The sequence below is a fragment of the Scyliorhinus torazame genome, unplaced genomic scaffold (assembly GCF_047496885.1).
Source record: "Scyliorhinus torazame isolate Kashiwa2021f unplaced genomic scaffold, sScyTor2.1 scaffold_1404, whole genome shotgun sequence".
Lineage (NCBI taxonomy): Eukaryota > Metazoa > Chordata > Chondrichthyes > Carcharhiniformes > Scyliorhinidae > Scyliorhinus > Scyliorhinus torazame.
In genome coordinates, this window is record NW_027309131.1 from 5,478 (window position 1) to 28,831 (window position 23,354).

At 44.9% G+C, this 23,354-nt stretch overlaps 1 long non-coding RNA gene across 1 annotated transcript; it reads right to left on the reverse strand.

The window, feature by feature from the left end:
- Positions 1-2,228: 2,228 nt before the first annotated feature.
- LOC140407276 (uncharacterized) lies at positions 2,229-8,963 on the reverse strand. The gene is made up of 3 exons (XR_011939573.1): positions 8,792-8,963; positions 2,942-3,027; positions 2,229-2,278 (listed from the first exon to the last, which is right to left on the reverse strand). It is a non-coding gene; the product is annotated as an uncharacterized lncRNA (long non-coding RNA).
- Between the last annotated feature and the right edge of the window lie 14,391 nt (positions 8,964-23,354).

Sequence of the window (23,354 nt, forward strand, 5' to 3'; positions counted from 1 at the left end):
GATTCCCCGTGTCCATGGGGAGTGGGGGGGGGGGGATTGTTTCCTTTATCCATGGGGGTATGGAGGCTCCCTGTGGGGGAGCTCTCCGTGCCCGTGGGGGAAAATCCATTCTTTTCTTTGCACTTTTTTATTAAAAGGGTTAAAGGATCTCTTTAAAGCCAAGTTTGCTGGCAGGACCTCCTGAATAATTTTTAACTAAGTGTCAAAAATCATGGCAGAATAAGCCGGTCGCAGAGTCGGAAAACAGTACACTGCTTTTCTGCCTGAGTTAACACTTAATTTTAAAATTTCCAATTCAGGGGCAATTTAGCATGACCAATCCACCTACCTTGCATATCCTTTGGGTTGTGGGGGTGAGACCCACACAGACACAGGGAGAATGTGCAAACTCCACATGAACAATGACCCATGGCCGGGATCGAACTCGGGTCCGCGGCGCTGTGAGGCAGTAGTGCTAACCACTGCCACCATGCAGCCCGTACAGCTACAACATTGGTATCTACTCTGTCATGTGGTCAGATGTGGAGATGTTCGCTGATGACTGCACAATGTTCACCACCATTCCCTATTCCTCAGACACTGAACCAGTCCAAGTGCAATAGCTCGGCTTGGGCTGACAAATGGCAAGTGACGTTTGCACCACACAAGTGCCAGGCAATGACCATCTCCAATAAGAGAAAATCAAACCATCGCCCCCTGACATTCAATGTCATTACTATCACTGAATTCCCCACTATGAACATCCTGGGGGTTACCATTGATCAGAAACTGAACTGGACTAGCCACATTAATACTGTGGCTACCAGGGCAGGTCAAAGACTAGGAATCCTACGGTGAGTTATTCACCTCCTGACCCCCCCCCCCCCCCCCCCCCCCACCACGTGCCCCCCCCCCCCCCCCCCCAAAGCCTGTCCACCACCTACAAGGCACAAGTCAGGAGTGTAATGGAATACTCTCAACTTGCCTGGATAAGTGGCGCTCCAACACTCAAGAAAATCTACACCATCCAGGACAAAGCAGCCTGTTTGATTGCTCCCCCTTCCACAAGCATTCACTGTTGTGTGTACTATCTATAAGATGCACTGCAGGAACTCAGCAAGGCTCCTTAGGCAGCACCCTCCAAACCCATGGCCACTACCATCTAGAAGGACAAGGAGAGCAGACACATGGGAACACCACCACTTGGAAGTTCCCCTCCAAGTCATTCACCATCCTGACTTGAAAATATATCGCTGTTCCTTCACTGCCTCTGGGTCAAAATCCTGGACCCCCCTCCCTAATACACAGTACCTACACCACATGGATTGCAGCAGTTCAAGAAGGCAGCTCACCACCACCTTCTCAAGGACAAATAGGGATGGACAACAAAGCTGGCCTTGCTCGCGAAGTTCACATCCTGTAAAAATTAATTAATGAAAACCTTTAACCATCACCCATTGTCATTTAATTTATCCTGCTTTCCACCCTCTCCTCGACCTTGTTGTTTCCTCCTCAGGATTTTATAAGCTCTTGGGGAAGGTTTGGGAGGCAGGTGGGATGGCACTGGAAAGCATCTAGAAGGCAGCCCAATGTCATCTCCCAGCCCCCCACTCCTCCCACTACAGCATATTAGCAACAGAGAAAACATGGCTGTTGCTGGGCAGCCAACTGTGCCAGCTAAGTGCCATGTTAAGGTCTACCACCAACTGCTACCTTCCCCAGGCATTCTACCATTAACAGGAGGGGCCACCAAAGAAAGGGGGGACTGCCAGGTGAACCTTGGCTCCCCCAGCAGGTTCCCACAGTGGGAGGGGCGGAGGGTGACTTCATTTTGGTTGATCCATGGCCCAAAGGAGGGGCCCCTGGGCAGTAACAACCACCCTTGTGGCTATGAGAATGGCGCTGGTACATCTCACCCACCTACTCTGATCGCCAGGGCCTGCCTGCCTGATCCAATCGATATAGGAAAAAGAACTTAGCATGTCTTCATGGCCACCTCCACATGGGGGCACCTGATCCTCCTTCTTGCATCCTCTCATTGGGCCAGCAGCAGCCTGTTAATTAGCCGCCATCTGTGAAATGCCACCCTGGGTCCTGCTGCCCGGCAGCACATGGGTCAGGTCCTGATTTTGGTTCCAGCAGTGAGATTTCTTATCTTGTGAGAAAATTCCAGCTGTTAACTCAAGCTCTCTCTCCACTGGTGCTTCAGCATTTACTGACCTTTGTTTCAGATTTCCAGCATCTGTAGCATTTTGCTTTTGTTGTACTCTGTAGGATCCTCCTTAGCAGGACTGTCATTCTTTTGATACCGAATAAAAAGAAACACAAATTTTGAACAAAAACTATCCCCAGCCACAACTGAACTTCTTTTCCACTTGAGTTAAATGCTCCAGTATTATTATTTTTATTTTAAAATAAATTTAGAGTACGCAATTCATTTTTCCAATTAAGGGGCAATTTAGAGTGGTCTATCCACCTACCCTGCACAACTTTGGGTTGTGGGTGTGAGGCCCACGCAGACACGGGGAGAATGTGCAAACTCTACACGGACAGTGACCCAGAGCCGGGATCGAACCTGGGACCTCGGCGCCGTGAGGCAGCAGGGTTAACCCACTGCGCCACCGTGCTGCCCAATGCTCCAGTATTACTGGTGGCCGTTGAAGTTTTCACAATTTATTTAGCAGTGTTAAAAGGACAGTAGACTAAATTCCAAAAGATTGTGTTTTATAATTTATCCTGGTTGGAGGAGTAAAAGAACTTGAATTTCCTGGGTGCAGGGTCCCTCAATCTACACGGGACCCTCCCCATTAGTCAAATTAACACCCAGGCCCTCATCAGCAACTTCCCCCCTCCCACTTATTCGGAGGAGATTTTACTGCCAACCATAGACTGACACAAGGCGTCTCCTGTAATAAGTGGGCCCAGCCACCATATTTGCGGCCGCAGTGTATTAAATACAGACCGGTATTTCTTCATTTGCAGTCTCTTCTTCCTCTTGGACAATAGGCTCCCACATCAGTTCTTGACCAGGTGCCAGTTCTTGGGTATCTGAAAGGATAAATGTACAAGGGTACTATTGGCATCAGTGAAAGCAGGAAAAGCAATAGGTAAATGCTCACACCATCTTCACCATGAGGGTGAAGTGGGATGTGAGAAGGTGATTCAGTAAGAATATATAATTATCCCCTGTAGTTTGAGCCCCCTGTGTCCGCCATGATCTTCTCTTTTTTCCTTATCCAATCCTGTATATCCCTTGACATCCAGGGGTCTCTGGAATTTTTGGTGCCACCCTTTACCTTTATGGAAACATGATGACCCTGTACTCATTCAATTGCCACTGCTCCCTGCTGATTTTCCTGTAAGTAGCTTGTCACAGTTTACTTTGGCCATATCCTGTCTCACTGTATTAAAAACAGCCTTCCTCCAATTCAGAACCTTTATTTCCAGTCTATCTTTTTCCTTTTCCATGATTACCTTAAATCTTTCCAAATTATGGTCACCATCACCAAAATGCTCCACCATGTCACTTCTACTACCCGCCAGGCTTCATTCCTTTGTTATGACACCCTGGGCTAGTGCAGCTCCATGTGCCCAGAGTCACAACACAAGTGAATTACCCAATAAAAATACCCAAAGTTTTGGCCCTTTGCTGCCCAATAATTACCGTCGCCAGATTTGTAAGTTTAAACACAATTACTGTTTATTTATAACAAGAACTATCATGAAATATGCAGTAAATACAACTGGTTAATGACAAGCCAATACGTACTACCCGCTTTAATAACCCACAGACACAAGACAGACAAACACAGAGGGCTGGAAAGGGGTAAAGAAGTATTTGCTTCAGATGATGGCTTTTTAGCACCCTTTCTTCGCAGCACTCAAGATTAAAGTCCTTGGATTGCAGTTGGTCATGGATTTCTTTGGGAGAGTCATTCATTCATTCATTCATTCATTAAGGGGCAGCACGGTAGCATGGTAGTTAGCACAATTGCTTCACAGCTCCAGGGTCCCAGGTTCGATTCCCCGCTGAGTCACTGTCTGTGCGGAGTCTGCACGTTCTCCCCGTGTCTGTGTGGGTTTCCTCCGGGTGCTCCGGTTTCCTCCCACCGTCCAACGATGTGCAAGTTAGGTGGATTGGCCAAGCTAAATTGCCCTTAGTGTCCAAAATTGCCCTTAGTGCTGGGTGGGGTTACTGGGTTATGGAGATAGGGTGGAGGTGTGGACTTGGGTAGGGTGCTCTTTCCAAGAGCCGGTGCAGACTCGATGGGCCGAATGGCCTCCTTCTGCATTGTAAATTCTATGTAATTCAGGGTGCCTGTAGTTTAGAAAATGTAGTACTCACAGGCAGCAGGCTTCCTGGTGAGACACCTTGGGCGGGATTCTCCGTCCCATCACACCAGATTTCTCACACGGGATTCTCCGTTTCGCTGGCTTGTCAATAGGGTTTTCCATTGTGGGGCAGCCCCACATCATCGGGAAACCCTCGGGCTGCTGGCAAAACGATGAATCCCGACAGAGGAGAATTCAGCCCCTTGTTTCTCATCAAACTGATCCTTTAGCTCGAAGACCACATTCAGGCCTCTATCTTTCTGGAGAGACACTTTATTTCACATCCTAGTTTGCTCTCAGCTCATGTTTGACTTCAGGCTCTGCTGTTTCGAGAGTACAGCACCCATAAGCTTTCTGGAGAGAAGGTCACTCCTGACAATGGCCTCTGGAGAGTATTAACTGGATCTTTTTGCTGAGGGTTCATTGGATCGCTAGTAGGATACCAGAATCAAAAGTGAAATTAAATTCAAGCCTGGGCAATCTGTAAAACATATCAGTGCGATTTGATCCGGTCACTACCTGTTACCGGGAAGAGCGCAGCCTTTTATGCCAATTCATTGGTCACCAGACAATCAACCAAACTGAGTCCTCACTGATGCTGCCCAGTGTGCAATCACCAGTTTAATCCAGCACACCCTCTTGGATTCTTCTGTTTGAAAGGTCCAGATTTCTTCTAGGTTGCTTGCCTTAAAGTGAAATGTCTAGCAATCATCCATAGATCAAAAGTGCAACAGCAAAATAAAAAGGGAACTAAGGGAATAAATAGGGAATAACACCCAAAAATAACACCCTAAAATTAGATCATGAACCCCCCTTTCTCTTGTAGGTCTTTCTACATGATAGCTCAAAAAGCTCTCCTGGCTGCACTTTAAGAATTCCACCCTCTCTAAGCATTTTACACTTTGCCTATCCCAATTAATATTGGGGTAGTTGAAATACCTTACTATCATTACCCGATTATTTTTACATTTCTCTGAGATTTGTCTGCATATCTGTTCTTCTACCTCTCCCTGTTTAGAATAAAGAACAAAGAACAATAAAGCACTGGAACAGGCCCTTCAGTCCTCCAAGCCTGTGCCGGTCATGATGCCACCCTTGGTAAAAACCCTCAGCACTTACTTGTGCCGCATCCCTCTATACCCATCCTATTCATGTATTTGTCGAGATACCTTTTGGACGCTGTTAATGTATCTGCTTCCACAACCTCCCCTGGCAACGCGTGCCAGGTACTCACCACCCTCTGTGTAAATAACATGCCTTGCACGTCTCCTCTAAACTTTGCGTCCTGGTGACTGACCCCTCCACCCCGGGAAAATGTACCTGTCCATCCACTCTATCCATGCCCCTAATAATCTTGTAGACCTAGATCAGGTTACCCCTCAATCTCCGTCGTTCTGATGAAAACAGTCCGATTCTATTCAGCCTCTCTGCATAGCTAACACCCTCCAGACCAGACAACAACCTGGTAAACCTCCTCTGCACCCTCTCCAATGACTCCACATCCTTAGAGGCCTATAATACACTCCAAACAATGTTATTACTCCCTTTTTGTTTTTAAGTTCCACCCATATGTCTTCAATTGAAGAGCCTGTTAAGATATCATCCCTCCTCACTGCAGCAATTGATTCTTTGATCAATATACCAAGACCAACCTCCCCCCCCCCCGAAACCCAGTCTCGTCAGATTGCACTTTGTCTTTAAGCGATGCAGGCTAACTTCAAGTCATGCACACTAGTTTCAAGTGCACAACTACCTTGCATCAAGCTTAGCGCTGGGCTAAAACATGCACTACTGTCATTAGCAGGCAGCGCCAAGTTGCATCATTGCAATCGTATATGGGTTATCGCATTTGCGGTCCCTGTGCCCAGATAACAGCCTAATTCAATCTTTCCCCCTAGATTTTAATAGAGTTGGCTTTGTAATAGTAAATGGAAGAAAGCATTCCTCTGCAATGCCACTGTAAATAAATAGAAATTACCATGTCTGATGGAAATCTAGGTCAATTCGATCCATTTCAGGATGTGACACAATTAGTGTGGAAGCAGAATTTGCCCAAATTGAATGGGTTAACAGACTCTGCTATAGTATCCCAGCTGCTCCTGAACGTACTGCCTTTCTTCCTCACCTCAGCTATCAGCTTCTCATTCTGTTTTTAGGCTCAGCAGTTCTCGCCACCTTACCTACCAGATTTCCTCTGTTACACCTGCCTGCACTAGAAGCAACAGAGCCAGGAGTTAAGAAGGAAATTGCTACTCGGGGGGCTTGGGGGGGGGGGGGGGTAAACAAAATGGTGACAGTCAGGAAAGGGCAAAGACATGCATTGTAGTTAATTTGAGCAGAAACAAACAGCTATTTTGTACCTCAGAGCCATACAGGATAATTCCATGAACCAGCAGACAACAATTTCATGGGTTCCAGCATCCTGAATGCATTCATAATATTCTTGAAATATATATTATATATATATGTGTGTATGTATATAATATATTTGTTTTCTGAGCTATTTATCTTCTGTGAGTATTACAACTTAAAGTCTTATTGCAGCTGTTCAAACAAAATGTCAAATTTTATTCAACATTGAACCTTTCACGCATTTCTAAAAGGAATTCTTGCTAGATAATTCAATGGAGATTTTTAAAATGCTTGACAAAATTGATTAATTGAGATATCTAATTTTAAGTATTTTTCTATTTTAAATCCATTTCAGTGACCATGCAGACAAAGAAACATTCGCACATCAATCTATTTAAAAACATTCCGAAGCATTTTAAACACAATGAATTGTTTTGGAGTGCAGTGATTGCATTACAGGGGTGCATTAACATTTTTTAAAGTGCCAAGTTGAAAATTGTGTATCATGCTGAATCTGCGATGTTTATACGATAATTGGTACTATGAGCAAATAAGAAAACAAACTTTCTAGTGCTTTGGAAAAAATATGCTTCCCATTTTTGTGCGTATTCATTTATGTTTGAATTTTGTCACCATCTTTAATTTGTGAATACTGTTTGGGAATCACTGCACAGCAAGCATGACTTTTGAGAAGAAAATGTCAGTCGGAAACATTTCAGTATCTGTGCACAGCTGATGCAGAAGACACTGATTTTATGCTCCATGACCTATAGCTGACTCCATTTGTTAGGCATGTAACTAGTTAGCGAAGTGGAAAATGATGCTATACACTTAATAGTCTGAAGTGGGACTCTAGAGATGCGCTATGCCTCAGATGAACAACAGAACATTTTATCCATTATTCTCTTCTCCGCCACTTTTTTATTCCCCGTGTATTGAGCTAATAAACCAAGTGCATAGCATTATCATAAAAGATTATTTTGTTTTCCGCTATCAGTGTTGCAAAATACTGCGTTGTTATATTTATTTTAAGCAAGCAGACTTGATCTCCTATTAACAATAATCTCCTAGGATTGACAGTTGGCTAGAAAAATACAATCCCACCCCAGGCATTTTATATGCAAGTCTCTTTTGGAGCTAGGGACTGAAAAGACAATTAAATTTTTGTGTGGAATGCCAGAAATGCTCGTCATATGGTGCATTTCATTTATTTTGCAAAAATACATATTTTAATGAAATATTAACTTAATGAAATATCACTTAACCATTATGAATATTGTGCACTATTTATTAAGATTTGTACTAACATATTGACATATTAAGTATATGGAATAGCCTTTTACTGTAGCATTTTCACAATAGTCTTAAAAATGAAGGACACAACACTTCAAAAATTCCACGAAAAGGTACTCAGCTTATTTTAAAATCAATTAGCATCAAATAAAGTATCTATGTGTTCCATTTACATGCCACCTATATAGTAATGAAATATTCCGAAGTGGTGGGGAGGATGTCAGTAGGGTCTGGGAAAGGGAAAAGGTTAGGGTTGAAGATTGAACAACAGAAGGTTCAAAGAGATTTTGAGCAGGTTCTAAAGTGTAATATGAGGTGTAAAAACCAAGAATTTGAGAAGAGGTTTACATAGTAAAGCTGTGATAGCTGAAAGCTACCTACCACCTATCGCAAACAAATTGATCATGGGGTGGGAAAATTTGAGGGGGTGGGGAAATTTGGGAGTGGTGGGGGGAATCTGGGTAAAAGAGGAGGTGAGGATGAGGGAAAGAGGTATGTTTGAAAGCCCAGACTTAGAGGGTACAAGATGGAACATTTTCACAGGAAGGGTCAACATAGAAATGGACCTTGTGGCGCATTGGTCTGATCTTTTTATGCGTGAGCTCCCACATCCAATTGAATTCTCCTGCTTGTTGTCCAGTACTACATGCATTAAATTTTCCAAGTACTGTTTAATTCTGCTTTTAAATGATTTTACAAACTGTTTCAATAATGGTATATAGCAGAGAATTCGACATCCTAATTGCACAACTGGAGTAGTGGAATAAAACGGTGATGGACCTTCTAAATTAGAACAAATACTTATACTGAATAAATAGTGTGCAGGTTTACTTACATATGGCATATGGTGCAGTGGTTAGCACTGGAACTGCGGCGATAAGGACCCAGGTTCGAATCCCGGCCCTGGGTCACTGTCCGTGTGGAGTTTGTACATTCTCCCCGAGTCTGCGTGGGTTTCACCCCCACAACCCAAAGATGTGCAGGTTAGGTGGATTGGCCGAGCTAAATTGTCCCTTAATTGGGAAAAAAATAATAATTGGGTACTCTAAATTTATATTAAAAAGATTTAAAGAAAGGTTTACTTACATATTCTATGGAGGGAGAGTAGGTATGTTCATACATAGCTGTAAAAGCAGTACAGGCATGATAATGACAGGAATGTGTCAACATGAATTCAGATGGATGACCTAAATATGCAGTTAACACCAATTGAACGTTTGCTTAAATTAATTGATTCATCAGGAACTATGTGCATCCAGAACAGTGAGGTGAAAAACAATATGTGGTGTTTCTGTCTTTTCATTTATACCTAAATAAACTGCAAAAGGTTGCCATAGAAATTGGGATTATCAGTACATTTGTTTATTTGAAGATTAAAGTTGCCAGCTACAGCTGTTTTAATTTCTCTCTAGATTACCGCAGAGTGGTGATGATTAAGTATGGACAAAGGGTGAATTTGGCAGTATTAAGTGCTAATAGTAGCTTTACACTTGGAAAATAAAATTCAGCAGGAATCAGCTCCTTAAAATGGCCCAAACACAGAAAATCACTGGAGACCAGGACTGCAGAGAGCAGGTATCATGTCAGACGTATTCTCACAGCCTATTCTTATTTCACAAGACTCTGCTGTTCAATTGTTAGAAATGCATTATAAATAGTTAGCAAACTGAAATCCAAGCATTTTTTTAAAAAGTACTTCTGACTCCTGCACTTTCCTTATAACATACCAGCTCAGTATCTCTAAATATACTTTTTAATATTGAATATATTTAATGTAAAAGTTGCACTACCTCTCATTAATGTACGATTTGTGGATTAATGGTGCATTAAAATTTCATTAAATTACAATGCAAAATTAATACAATAGCAACAATGGCAGAAGCACTTTACCCATTTCTAGACAACAATTGTGCTGACGTAAAGATTGAAACACTGAAGCATTTAAAGCAAATACTTAGTTCAGCAAACCATTGGAACATGAGAAAGTAGAAATTAAAGTGGAAGTGATTGTACATCGAACCAACAGCAACGCCTTGCACTTATTTAGTGCTTTTAACATAGTTAAACACTCCAAAGCATTTCACAGAAGAATAGTCAGGCAATAATCAACACCAAGCGAAAGACGAAGATGTTAGGAGGAATGAGCAAAAGCTCAGATGTGCAAAAGTATCAGGAGCAGGAGCAGGTCATTCAACCCATCACACCAGTACTGTCATCAGCTCGTGGCTGGTTTGATTCCAATCTCAACTCCGCTTTCCTGTCCGCCCCCACATGGTCCTCTTGTTGATCAAAAATCTAATTATCTCAGTCTTGAATAAATTTAATGATCCAACCTCCACTGCCCTCTGGGGAAGAGACTAATGACCCTCTGAGAGAAAAAAAATCTCCTTACTTCAGCCTTAAATGGGAGACTCCTAATTTTTAAAGGGTGTCCCCTTGTTCTGGACTGGGTCAGAAGGGAAGCATCCACCCTGTCAAATTCCATCAGGATCTTACTTGTTTTAATAAGATCACCTACTCTAAACTCCAATGAGTATAGACTCAACCTGCTCAAACTTTCCTCTTAGCGTAACCCCCAGGGGAGGGAGAAAGAAGCAAGGATAAAATACAGGGGGCGGGATTTATCGGCTGTTCATATCGGCGGGAAATTTCGGTCCCAAGCCGGTGACGAGGGGTGCTGTCAACCGGATTTCTCATTGACAACGGCTGGACTGGTGGCGGGCCTCCTCTGCCGCTGAAAAACACCCGGCGGGCTGGTGGGAAAATCCCACCCAGGATATTTGCGTACCACCACCACCTGGGAGATTCCTCCAAGCCACATACCATCCTGACTTTGAACTTTATTGCCATTCCTGCACTGTCACTGGGTCAATGTCCTGGAACTCCCATGTAACATCATTGTGGGTGTACTCACACCACAAAGCGGGTTTAGCTCAGCCGGCTACACAGCTGCTTCATGATGCAGAGCGAGACCAACAACGCAGGTGTAATTCCTGTACTGGTGAGGTTATTCCTGAAGGCCCTGTCTTCTTAACCTTGCCCCTCGCCTGAGGTGTGAGGATTGTTATGTTAAATCACCACCAGTAAACGGGAAGCAGCCTCTGGCCATCTGGGACTATAGCGACTTTACTTTACCTTAACACTGTAAGGATAGCAACGGTTCAGGAAGGCAGCTCACCACCATCAGAAGGCTGATTTTAATAGGTTAAGATGGGATCTGGTCAAAGTGGACTGCAAGCAGCTACTTGTAGGAAAATACATATCAGAGCAGTGGGAGTCATTCAAAAAGGAAATAGAGAGAGTACACGGCCAACATGTTCCCGTAAAGGTAAAAGGTGGGACCAGCAAGTCCAGACAAGGGTGGCACAGTGGCACTGTGGGTAGCACTGCTGTCTCACAGTGCCAGAGATCTGGGTTTGATTCCAACCTCGAGTGACTGTGTGGAGTTTGTACATTCTTCCTGTGTCTGCGTGGGTTTCCGCCGGGTGATCCTGTTTCCTCCCACAGTCCAAAGATGTGCAGGTTAGGTGCATTGGCCATGTTAAATTGCTCCTAGGTGGGATTACGAGGATTGGGTGGGGAATTGGGCCTAGGTAGGGTGCTCTTCCACAGGGCCGGTGCAGGATCGATGGGCCGAATGGCTTCCCTCTGCTCTGTAGGGATTCTATGATTCGACGAAACCCTGGACGTCAAGGGAAATACAGGATTGGATAACAAAAAAGGGAGGCTCATTACAGATACATGGGGCTCGAAACAGTGGATGCCCTAGATCGGTGTTTTTCAAGTGATGGGTCACGATGGTGTAGAATGGGTCACCAAAACTGATCCCCAAAGATCGCCTGACGTTTTTTCAGGCAAATTCTTGCTGAAGTAGAGCCTGTGACTACATGAGGCTGATGTAGAAGCTGGTGCCATGGACTTTCTTGCCTCCTTGGGTCACTGTTACAGTTGCCGTCACCAACACGGCATCCAGTAATGACTTCCATTTCTGCAGCAGCTGATCGACCAGGTTAGTCAGCACCTGCAGCAGCAACTGAAGAGTTTAAAAGAAAAATCGATTCTCTTTAAATTTATTTCCTGAAGATAAATAGAGTTAGTTTCCTGTAGTGCTTTGCATTCTTTTTTCCCAGGCCTGCATCTCCCACCCAAAGCCGATGACTGTTTACTGGAATATGTTTCCACAAGTACCCCAGTCAGCAACCCATTGCCAGAGAACTCTCATATGCAAGATTCAACATTGGTGGGAAAAATAAAGGGAAATCCCAAGGTGTTTTATTAGTATATTAAGGGAAGGAGGATAACCAGGGAAAGAGTAGGGCCCATTCGGGATCAAAGTAGCAACCTGTGTGTGGAGTTGAAAGATGTGGATGTGATATTAAATGAGTATTTTGCATCTGTGTTCACTGTGAAGAAGGATGATGTAGAAAGCAAGGAGAGGGACTGTGATATAATTGAGCAGATTCGCATTGAGAGCGAGGAGGTGTTAGTCATTTTAATGGGCTTAAAAGTGGATAAATACCCAGGTCCAGAACAGATGTATCCTAAGCTGTTGTGTGAGGCAAGAAAGGAGATTGGAGGGGCTATGAAACTAATTTTCAAATTCTCTCTGTCCACAGGGGAAATGCCAGAGGACTGGAGGACAGCTAACGTGGTACTTTTATCCAAGATGGGATGTAGGGAAAAAAACAGGTAATTACAGGCCACAAAGTCTATCGGCAGTGGCAGGGAAATCATTGGAAAAATTCTGAGGGACAGAATTAATCTGCACTTGGAGAGGCAAGGATTATTCAAGGATAGTCAGCATGGTCTTGTCAGGGGGAGATCATGCCTAATATATTTGATTTAATTTTTCAAAGTGGTGACTAGGTGTGTAGATGAGGGCAGTGCAGTTGATGTCATCTACATGGACTTCAGTATGGCTTTTGACAAAGTCCCGCATGGGAGACTAATCAAGAAGGTAAGAGGCCATGGGATCCAGGGCAATTTGGAAAATGGATTAAACATTGGCTTAGTGGCAGGAGACAGAGGGCGTTGGTCGAAGGTTGTTTTTGTGCCTGGAAGCCTGTGTCCAGTGGTGTGTCGCTGTGATCAGTGCTGGGTCCTTTGCTGCTTGTGGTGTACATTAATTATCTAAATGTGAATGTGGGGGGTATGATCAGTAAGTTTGCAGATGGCACAAAAAATGGTGGTGTTGTAAATAGCAAGGAGGAAAGGCTTAGATTACAGGGTGAGGTAAACAGGCTGGTCATATGGGCAGAACAGTGGTGTGTGGAATTTAACCCTGAAAAGGAATACACAATGAATGGCAGGGTGCTAGGTGATACAGAGAACCAGAGGGATCTTGGGTTGCCTGTTCAAAGATCTCTGAAGGCAGCAGGACAGGCAGATAAGTTGTTACGAATGCATATGGGACACTTGCCTTTATTAGTCAAGGCACCGAATATAAGAGCAGGGAGGTTATGATGGAACTGTTTAAAATGCTCATTAGGCCACAGCTAGAGTACTATGTGTAGTTCTGGTCACCACATTATAGAAAGACTGTGATTGCACTAGAAAGAGTGCAGAGGAGATTCATCAGGATGTTGCCTGGGCTGGAGCATTTCAGCTATGAAGAGTGGCTAGTCAGGCTGTTGTTGTTTTTCTCAGAGCAGGAGAAGCTGTTCACCAGAAGGACGATATTCCATGGGCTAACCTTTGACAACTAGTTTCACATTTTTGCCTCCCTAATGCCATTTATTGCTCTTTATTCATATAGACAGACATTTTCCATTTTAATATGGCATATATCTGGTGTTAGGAAAACAAAGGTAGTTTTAAGGGATTTATATTTGTTTGGGAAAAGATTAGAAATAAGGTACAGATTTAAATGTATTTAATGTAATGTTTCTGTACCTGGAAGATTAAAACCTTTGGTTAGATTCATGCTGCACAAAGGTGTTTGGATGTGTGGGAGTTGGTTAAATTCCAACTGTGTTTCTATTGTGCTTAGAGAGGGCTACAGTGTGAAGAATAGATAAAGGCATAAGCATATAGGAGTTGCTTAGCAACTGGGGCCTTGTAAAATAGAGAAGCTTTTAAGTTTTAGTTTAGCTAATTTGATTGCAGTTGGAAATAGGTATTGAGAAAGAAGGCAGCTCTCACAGCTCTGCTTAGAAAATCAGAAGCACAAAGGGACTTGGGAATACTTGTTCACAATTCTCTTAAGGTTAAGAGGATCAGGAGTTATGGGGAGAAGGCAGGAGAAGGGGATGAGAAAAATATCAGCCATGATTGAATGGCGGAGCAGACTCAATGGGCTAAGTGGCCTAATTCTGCTCCTATTTCTTATGGTCTTAATGTTCAGGTTCAGTCGGCAGTTAGGAAAGCAAATGCAAAGTTAGCATTGATGTCAAGAGGGGTAGATTACAAGACCAAGGATGTACTTCTGAGGCTGTATAAGACTCTGGTCAGACCCCATTTGGAGCATTGTGAGCGGTTTTGAGCCCCGTATCTAAGGAAAGATATGCTGGCCTTGGAAAGGGTCCAGAGGAGGTTCACAAGAATGATCCCTGGAATGAACAGCTTGACATATGAGGAATGGTTGAGGACTCTGGGTCTGTACTCGTTAGAGTTTAGAAGGATGAGGAGGGATCTTACTGAAACTTACAGGATACTGTGAGGCCTGGATAGAGTAGACATGAAGAGGATGTTTCCACTTGTAGGAAAAACTAGAACCAGAGGACACAATCTCAGCCTAAAGGGACGATCCTTTAAATCAGAGAGGAGGAGGAATTTCTTCCGCCAGAGGGTGGTGAATCTGTGGAACTCTTTGCCACAGAAGGCTGTGGAGGCCAAATCACTGAGTGTCTTTAAGACAGAGATTGATAGGTTCTTGATTAAATTGGGGATCAGGTGTTGTGGGGAGAAGGCAGGAGAATGGGGATGAGAAAAATATCAGCCATGTTTGAATGGCGGAGCAGACTCGATGGGCCGAGTGGCCTAATTCTGCTTCTATGTCTTATGGTCTTATGGTCTTATGCTAGAAGCAGTTGGTCTCAGAAGGCTAAAGAGTGAATATCTCTCTCAGCCTTGCTCAAAAAAAAGCCATACCATGGAGTAATGGTTAAGAAAACAGATGCCGAAACTCTAAAGTCCGGTTAGTTGAGGAAACTAGAGAAATGAAGAGAAGTGTCCAAGAAGTCTGGAGTTAAGCGAACAAAGACCGAGCTATGGTTTAGACGAATTCAAGGAAGAGTAAGCAAAGTGTTCTGAGTGAAATAGACAATTGCAGTAACCAGATTTAAAGTGCAACAGAAGCCTTCAAAGGTAAATCAAATGTCTGATGCCATTTTAGTACAGTATGGGAATCGAGAGTTGAAGCAATTGTGAGCAGTTTGCACGGCAATCAATATAAAGAAATCCTCAAGGGATTGGTCTGAAATTCTGGACTGGATTCACTGTTGAAAGTGAAGTGGAAGCTTTATTTTAAAGTGCCATTTGAAAATCCTGGTCCGGATTTTGGAATGCAAACCATTAAGGGGAAGCATAATTATGAGAGAAGATTTTAAAGCATGTTCTAGGGAGTGGTGTTTGGAAACTGTCATGTGACAATCATCTCGGGGGATTCTGAGGAGACATCCACAAAAACTCACTTGGGGTTCAGAGTGGATAGTGTATTTGCGTATTGTCATCTTGTGTGCTTAAAAGGGACTTTGTGTTAATGAGACCATTGTAGGTTAAGATTTCCTTTGTAATCCATGTTGATCCTAAAATCTGTGTGCAAATGTTAAACTAAGGGGGGGGTGTAAAGGAGTATTCTATCCAGATCCCCAGCAACGTGTTTGATTCTTAACTGCCCCTTCAAGGGCAATTAGGAATGGGCAATAAAATGCTGGCAGAACCTGCAACGTCCATGTCCCATGAATGATTCAAAAATAAAAATAAATAAAGTTTGGAAAGATGCTGAACACCCTACAATCTGACCAAGGGACATGAAAACATATTACTTATTGTTTCAAATATAATGCTGAACACAAAAACTGTCACAAAATAAACAATTGGTGCCCAATGATTCTACCACAGCTTCAGAGTGATGGCATTTAGAGCCTCTCAGACAAAATGTTACCTGAATCAGGTATCACTGGTGACATATAATTTGACAAAAAATAAAATACGGGAAATTGTGAAGTTTGATTGCTTTGAAAGTATGTAGAATACCTGTGCAGTTAAGAAAAGCCAATGCTGGAAAATTGGCAAAATGCAAGAGGCTAACAAATTCAGCTTTTTGCTCTGTTTAGTTGTATGGAACATGCATGGAGAAAGTTCAAATCAGTAAAAGAACATGCACAGAAATGTAACGCCAACCCTAACTCAGTTGAAGAGCTGAAATTAGGGACAGCCTTAAAAAACACACTGGAGCATGGTACACTGGAACATAGGAAGAGAAGCAGATGTAGGCAATTCAGCCCTTCGAACCTGCTCCCTCATTCATCAGATCATGACTGATCTCTTCCCTGTACCAAATCCACCTCTCTGACTGTTCCCCATATCCCTTTAACCCGTCTGTAAAATCAGAAAGATATCTATCTCCTTCTTGAAACCATTTAATGATTCAGACTCCACCATGGGGTAGCCAGTTCCACCAATTCATCACCCTCTGCAAGAAGTAGTTCCTCCTCATCTCAGTTTTAAATCTACCATCTCTCAACCTATATCTGTGACCTCTTGTTCTAGATTGCCACTCATTCTTCTGATCTCCAGCGGGTATAAACCCACACCGTTCAATCCCTCCTCATACATCAACCCGTTCAACCCCGGAATCAATCTGGTGAACCTCCTCTGAACTAGCTCCAATGCTACACATCTTTTCTCAAATAAGGAGACCAAAAGTGGACACAATACTCCAGATGTGGTCTCACCAAACCCTATACAATCACAACACCTCTCTACTTTTATACTCCAGTCCTTTTGCAATAAACGCTAACATTCCAATTGCCTTTTTTATTCCATGTTGTAACTGCATATCGACTTTCTACGATTCATGAACTCTGCCCAGACGCATTTTGAATCTACTTTCCATTTAGATAATAATTTGCCTTTCTGTTTTTCTGGCCAAAATGGATAACCTCACACTTATCCACATTAAACTCCATCTGCCAAAATTTGGCCCATTTTCCTAACCTACTTATATCATAGAATCCCTACATACAGAAGGAGGCCATTTGGCCCATTGAGCCTCTGAAAGAGCACCCTATCTAGGACAAATCCCCCACCTTATCCCTGTAACTCCACCTCAGGGCAATTTAGCATAGCCAATCCACCTAACTTGCACATCTTTGGCTTGTGGGAGGAAACAAAAGCACACAGAGGAAACCCACGCAGACACGGGGAGAATGTGCAAACTCCACACAGTCACTCAAGGTCAGAATCAAACCTGGTCCCTGATGCTGTGAGGCAGCAATGCTAACCACTGTGCCACCGTATCTGTAAACTCTATATGTCCTCTTCACTGCCTGCTTTCCCACCTATTTTCAGGATCATCTACAAATTTTACTGTGTTGCACTCTGTACAAGCTTGCGGATCATTTATATAGATTGTAAACTGTTGCAGACTGAGGACTGACTCCTGCAGCACCACGCTAGTTATAGTATACCAGCCAGAGAAGGACCTATTTAACCTGACCCTCTGCTTTCTTTCTGTCAGTCAGCCAATCCTCAATCTTCAATGAGTGCTCTACCCTCAATCCCCTGCAATCTCGCCTTCTGGATCAGTCTTTTATGCGGCACTTTGTCAAACATCTTCTGGAAATCTAAATATACGACATCCACAGGTTCCCCATTATCCACCTTAGTGGTTACATCCTCAAAGAACTCAAGCAAGTTTGTCAAGCATGATTTACCCTTCATAAAAATATGCTGACAATGGTGGATTGAGCTTTGTCTTTCCAAATGTTCAGTCATCTCCTCCTTAATGATTGATTCTAGCAACATCCCCACCACAGAGGTCAAGCTAACTGGTCTATAGTTTCCTACATTTGCCTCTCTTCCGTTTTGAGCAGGGGCATCACATTAGCCAATTCCTAATCCATCGGGACCTTTCCAGAATCCAGTTGAACAATCAGCCACCAAAAGTGACATGAAGGATATATAGTCCTGGTGCTTGCATACCTGCACTACTGCAATGGGAACTGTTTGAAATAACAGACAGGGTGGCATGGTGGCACATTGATTAACACTGCAGCCACATAGCACCAGCGACCCAGATTCAATTCCAACCATGTGTGACTGTCTGTGTGGTGTTCGCACTTCCTCCCCGGTGTCTGTGAGGGTTTCCTCCAGGTTCTTCAGTTTCCTCCCACAGTCCAAAGGTGTGCAGGTTAGGTGGCGATAGGTGGGAAGTGGGCCTTGGTAGCGTGGTCTTTCAGAGAGTCGGTGCAGACTGAATGGGCCGAATGGCCTCCTGTACAGTACGGGTTCTATGAAAACATTGTGACATTAATAATGAAGTGGAGATGCCGGCGTTGGACTGGGGTGAGCACAGTACGAAGTCTTACAACACCAGGTTAAAGTCCAACAGGTTTGTTTCGATGTCACTAGCTTTCGGAGCGCTGCTCCTTCCTCAGGTGAACATTAATAATGAACAGTAAGGTATACATAGAATCCCTACAGTGCAGAAGGAGGCCATTTGGCCCATCGGGTCTGCACCGACCCTCTGAAAGAGAACCCTGCCAAGGCCAAGCCCCCACCCAGGCCCCATAACCCAGTAACACAACCTAATCTTTTGGACACTAAGGGGCAATTTAGCAAGGTCAATCCACCGAACCTGCACATCTTCGGACTGTAGGATTAAACCAGAGCACCGGAGGAAACCCACGCAGAGACGGGAAGAAAGTGCAAACTCCACAGTCACCCAAGGCTGGAATTCAACCCGGATCCCTGGCACTGTGAGGCAGCAGTGCTGACCACTGTGCCACCGTGTCGCCCACATGTGTCAAGGAAAGCCAACAAAATGAACATTGATTTTCTTTTAAAAACGCATTTTATTCAAACTTGTATCAAAGTAGGTTACAGCAAATAAACACCCCGGGAAACATTCTTCCCAACAATCAACTATACAGTTTGCAGAGATTTTTCTCCTTTTTCACCCCCCGCCTCCCCATCACCCACCTCCCCACCCCCTGCGACGAACAGCTCCTCAAACACGGTCACAAACATCCCCCACCTTTTCTCAAACTCCCCTGCTGAGCCCCGTAACTCATACTGTATCTTCTCTAACCGCAGGAAGTCATACAGGTCACCCAACCATGCTGCTACTCCCGGTGGCGATGCCGACCGCCACTCCAGCAAAATTTGTCGGCGTGCAATCAGAGAGGCGAAGGCCACGACATCCTCCTCTCCATGAGCTCCGACTTCTCTGAAACCCCAAATATCGCCACCAAAGGATCCGGGTCCACTTCCTCCTCCACTATCCTGGCGAAGACCCCGAACACTCCCGCCCAGAATCTTCCCAATTTTTCACAACCCCAAAACATGTGCGCATGATTCACTGGCCCCCGCCCACACCACTCACACTCATCTGCTACCCCCTGAAAGAACCCACTCATTCTCGCCTGAGTCATATGCACCATGTGCACCATCTTAAACTGTATCAGGCTCATCCTTGCACAAGAGGAGGTCCCGTTTACCCTTCGCAGTGCCTCACTCCATACTCCCCAATTGATCTCCATTCCCAACTCTGCTTCCCATTTTTCCTTGATCTTCACCACCCGCTCGCCTCCCTGCTCCCCCAGCACTTATATATATCCCCAATTCTTCCCTCCCATTCCACATCCGGAAGCAGCAGTCGCTCCAGCAGGATGTATCCCAGCAATCTAGGGAACCCCTTCCAGACCTTTTGTGCAAAGTCCCTAACTTGCAGATACCTGAACTCACTATCCCTCTGTAGCTCTCCCCTCTCCATTGGCTCCTCCAGACTGGCGAACCCTACCTCCAAATACAAATCCTTCATCTTGACCAGCCCCACTTCCCTCCACCTCCTGTACACGCTATCCATCCCCCCCCCGGTTCAAACCCATGATTCTCACACAGCGGCGTTAGCACCGACATCCCTTCCACCCTAAAATGCCTCCTCAGCTGATTCCATATCTTCACCGTGGACTGCTTCACTGGGCTCCCTGAATACCTACTCGGAGCCACTGGCAATGCTGCCGTCACCATAGCCACCCCTTCTACTTCCCACTGCCGCACCTTGTCCACATTCGCTGCCCAATAATAATGAAGCAAGTTTGACAACGCCAACCCCCCCTGCTGTCTCTTCCTCTGTAGCAGGGTCCTCCCCACCCTCGGCACCTTCCCCGCCCATACAAAGTCAGAGATGATTGTGTCCACTTTCCGAAAAAAGGCCTTTGGTATTAAAGATCGGGAGAGCCTGAAAGATAAACAAGAACCTCGGCAGAATATTCATTTTCACCACTTGGACCTTCCCCGCCAACGTTCAGTGCAGTGTATCCCACCTCTTAAGATCCTGCCTGGCCTCCTCCACCAGCTTCGTTAAGTTCCACTTATGGAGCCCCGGCCATTCCCTCGCTACCTGAATCCCCAAGTACCTAAACCTATCCCTTGCTACCGTAAATGGCATTCCCCCTCATTCACCGGGAACACCTCGCCTTTCCCTACATTCAGCTTGTATTCCGAAAACCCTCCAAACCTCCCAACAGGCCCATAATCCTTCCCATACTCTTCAACGGATCCGAAACATACAGCAAGAGGTCATCGGCATAGAGCAACACCCAATGCTCCCACTGTCCCCTCATTATCCCCTGCCATTCTGCCAACCTCCTGAGAGCCATCGCCAATGGCTCTATGGCCAGCGTAAACAACAGCGGAAACAGCGGGCACCCCTGCCTCATACCCCTGTGTAAGTCAAAGCTTTGTGAGCTCATATCATTCATCCTCACCCTCACGCTTGGCGCCACATACAGCAACCGCACCTATGCCACAAATCCAGGCCCAAACCCAAACCTTCCCAAAACTTCGAACAGGTACCGCAACTCCACCTGATCAAATGCTTTCTCCGCGTCCATGTACACCACCACTGATTTGTTATGTTCTAGGTGTAACATAAGCGGCTTCCTTGTGGTGCACTTGACAAAGGAAGGTTCAGACGTGGAGATAACTTCAGCACGTTTATTAAACTATTTACACTTCTATTACTTGGGTTCGACACTACTGCTAATCCTACTATAGCTACCCAGGCTGACTAACCAGTTGCTGCAATCCACGTGGTGGGTGTAATATTGAATCAACCCTGTGTCTCTACTCACTGATTGTCTCCACTGGAAAGAGGAAGATCATGTGTGCAGTGTCCTTATATATGGGTTGGTGTAATGCCCCCCTGTGGTAGTGTCACCTCTGTGTGTATCGTGAATGTCCATTGGTCGTGTCCTATCTAACTGATCTATTGCTTGAGTGTGAGTGTGATGTTTCTGGTGCTCCCTCTAGTGTCTAGCTAGCCTACATGCATTTACATTGATGCACATCACTATATCCCCCTTTTTTATATGTTACATATTTTCGACACATTTTGAGAAAATTGAACAAAAAAATTGTAGATAGGTTAAGGTATATACAAGTGATGGGAACAGTGATTAAACAATAAGTCCAAATCATTTGTCTGAGTCCAAAAACCATCAATCGTCATGGTCAAATGTCTCTCTTGGTTATGAACGCCATCAACGTCCCTGTGCCACAGGAACCAAGAAGTGGTCAAATCACTTCGCTGTCTGATTTGGAGTCCCTTTCTTTTTTCGATGTTTGTGATGGTGCTGTCGGATGGCATCTTGTAGCTGATAAGGTGTTGATGTTGAAGAGGTACCATCAACAGTATCATTCGAGGTCATGGATGTGCCATATACTGAAGTTGGATAAGACTGTACATACTGGTCCTGGCCACGTGCTGTGCTGGAAGGGTGATCCTGCTGAGAACCGTTGAAGCTTGTCGAATTGGAAACAGAATTGCTGCTCGCATAAATACCTGGTGATGGGGTGAAACTAGAACCTTGCATCTGATAGGAATGTGCCGTCTGGCCAGGCTGGGGTGCAGCAAATCCTGGGCTGTAACTAAGGCATCCAGTCTGTAGTGCAGATTGCGCTTGCGGTAGTCCTCCTTCGGTCTTGATTCCATGAGTGGGCAATCCGTAGTGCTGGCCTGTTTGAGAATATGCTGCATAGACTGCTGGCTGCTGCATGCCTGAATACTGGGTTTGTCCAGCATGAGTTGTCATTGGTTGCACTGCTGGTGTGGAAAAAATGTGTGGATATAGCTGTGGTGAATATTGGTGTATTCGTCTTGGACTGTAGCCGCTGCTTGTTATTACTGACCCAGTGTAATTGTTAAGTGATCCATCTCCTGTCGTTGTGGCATCTGCTGTTACCCTGAGCGTGCCATCAGTGAGGTTGCGGCACTCCCTGTCTGGAGTAAAGTCCGGCTTACGTGAATCAGAGTCGGCGTTTGGTTGCTCCCCATCTGGAGTCTGGTCTGTTTTAACTGAGTCAGTGTTAGTTTGTTGATGCTCCCCATCCAGAGTCTTAGCAGGTTCACTGGAGTCAGCTGAGATTTCTTGAAGCTGCACGTCTGGAGTCGAAACATGCAGGAATGCATTGACTTGTGGAGAGGTTCGAGCGAATGAGGGTGGAAGTATCGTGGTGTCACCGGAGTCACCAGTGGTCCCACAGTGATCGTCGAGTGCCTCTGTACACACTCGCTGAGGTCTGTCACTTTGCACATCTTGCATGGGAAGTGGGATGCTGTCGTCACTCGTCTCACATACCGTGGGCAGATCCTCAGTAGCTGCTTGTTGTTCACTTGGGTTGGGTAAATTGTCAGAGTCTTCATCTGATGGCGCAAACAATATGGGTGGACTGTCATTGTCTTGCTGTTGTCCTTCATTTGGGCTTGGACTGTCATCGTCGCTTTGTTCTTCACTGGAGTATGATAGACCGTCATGGTCGTCCTGCTGTGCACTGGAGCGTGGTACAAAGAACAAAGAACAAAGAAATGTACAGCACAGGAACAGGCCCTTCGGCCTTCCAAGCCCGTGCCGACCATGCTGCCCGACTAAACTACAATCTTCTGCACTTCCTGGGTCCGTATCCCTCTATTCCCATCCTATTCATGTATTTGTCAAGATGCCCCTTAACTGTCACTATCGTCCCTGCTTCCACCACCTCCTCCGGTAGTGAGTTCCAGGCACCCACTACCCTCTGTAGATTGTCATAGCCTTCTTGCTGTTTACTTGAGCATGGCAGACTTGCATCGTCTGCTGCTAGTTGGTCAGAGGAGGTTGCTAGACCCTCATGGACTTGTTCCTGCAAGGACTGCGCGTCGGAGTCTTGCGTTGCTTCTATCGTGGAGGCTGTCC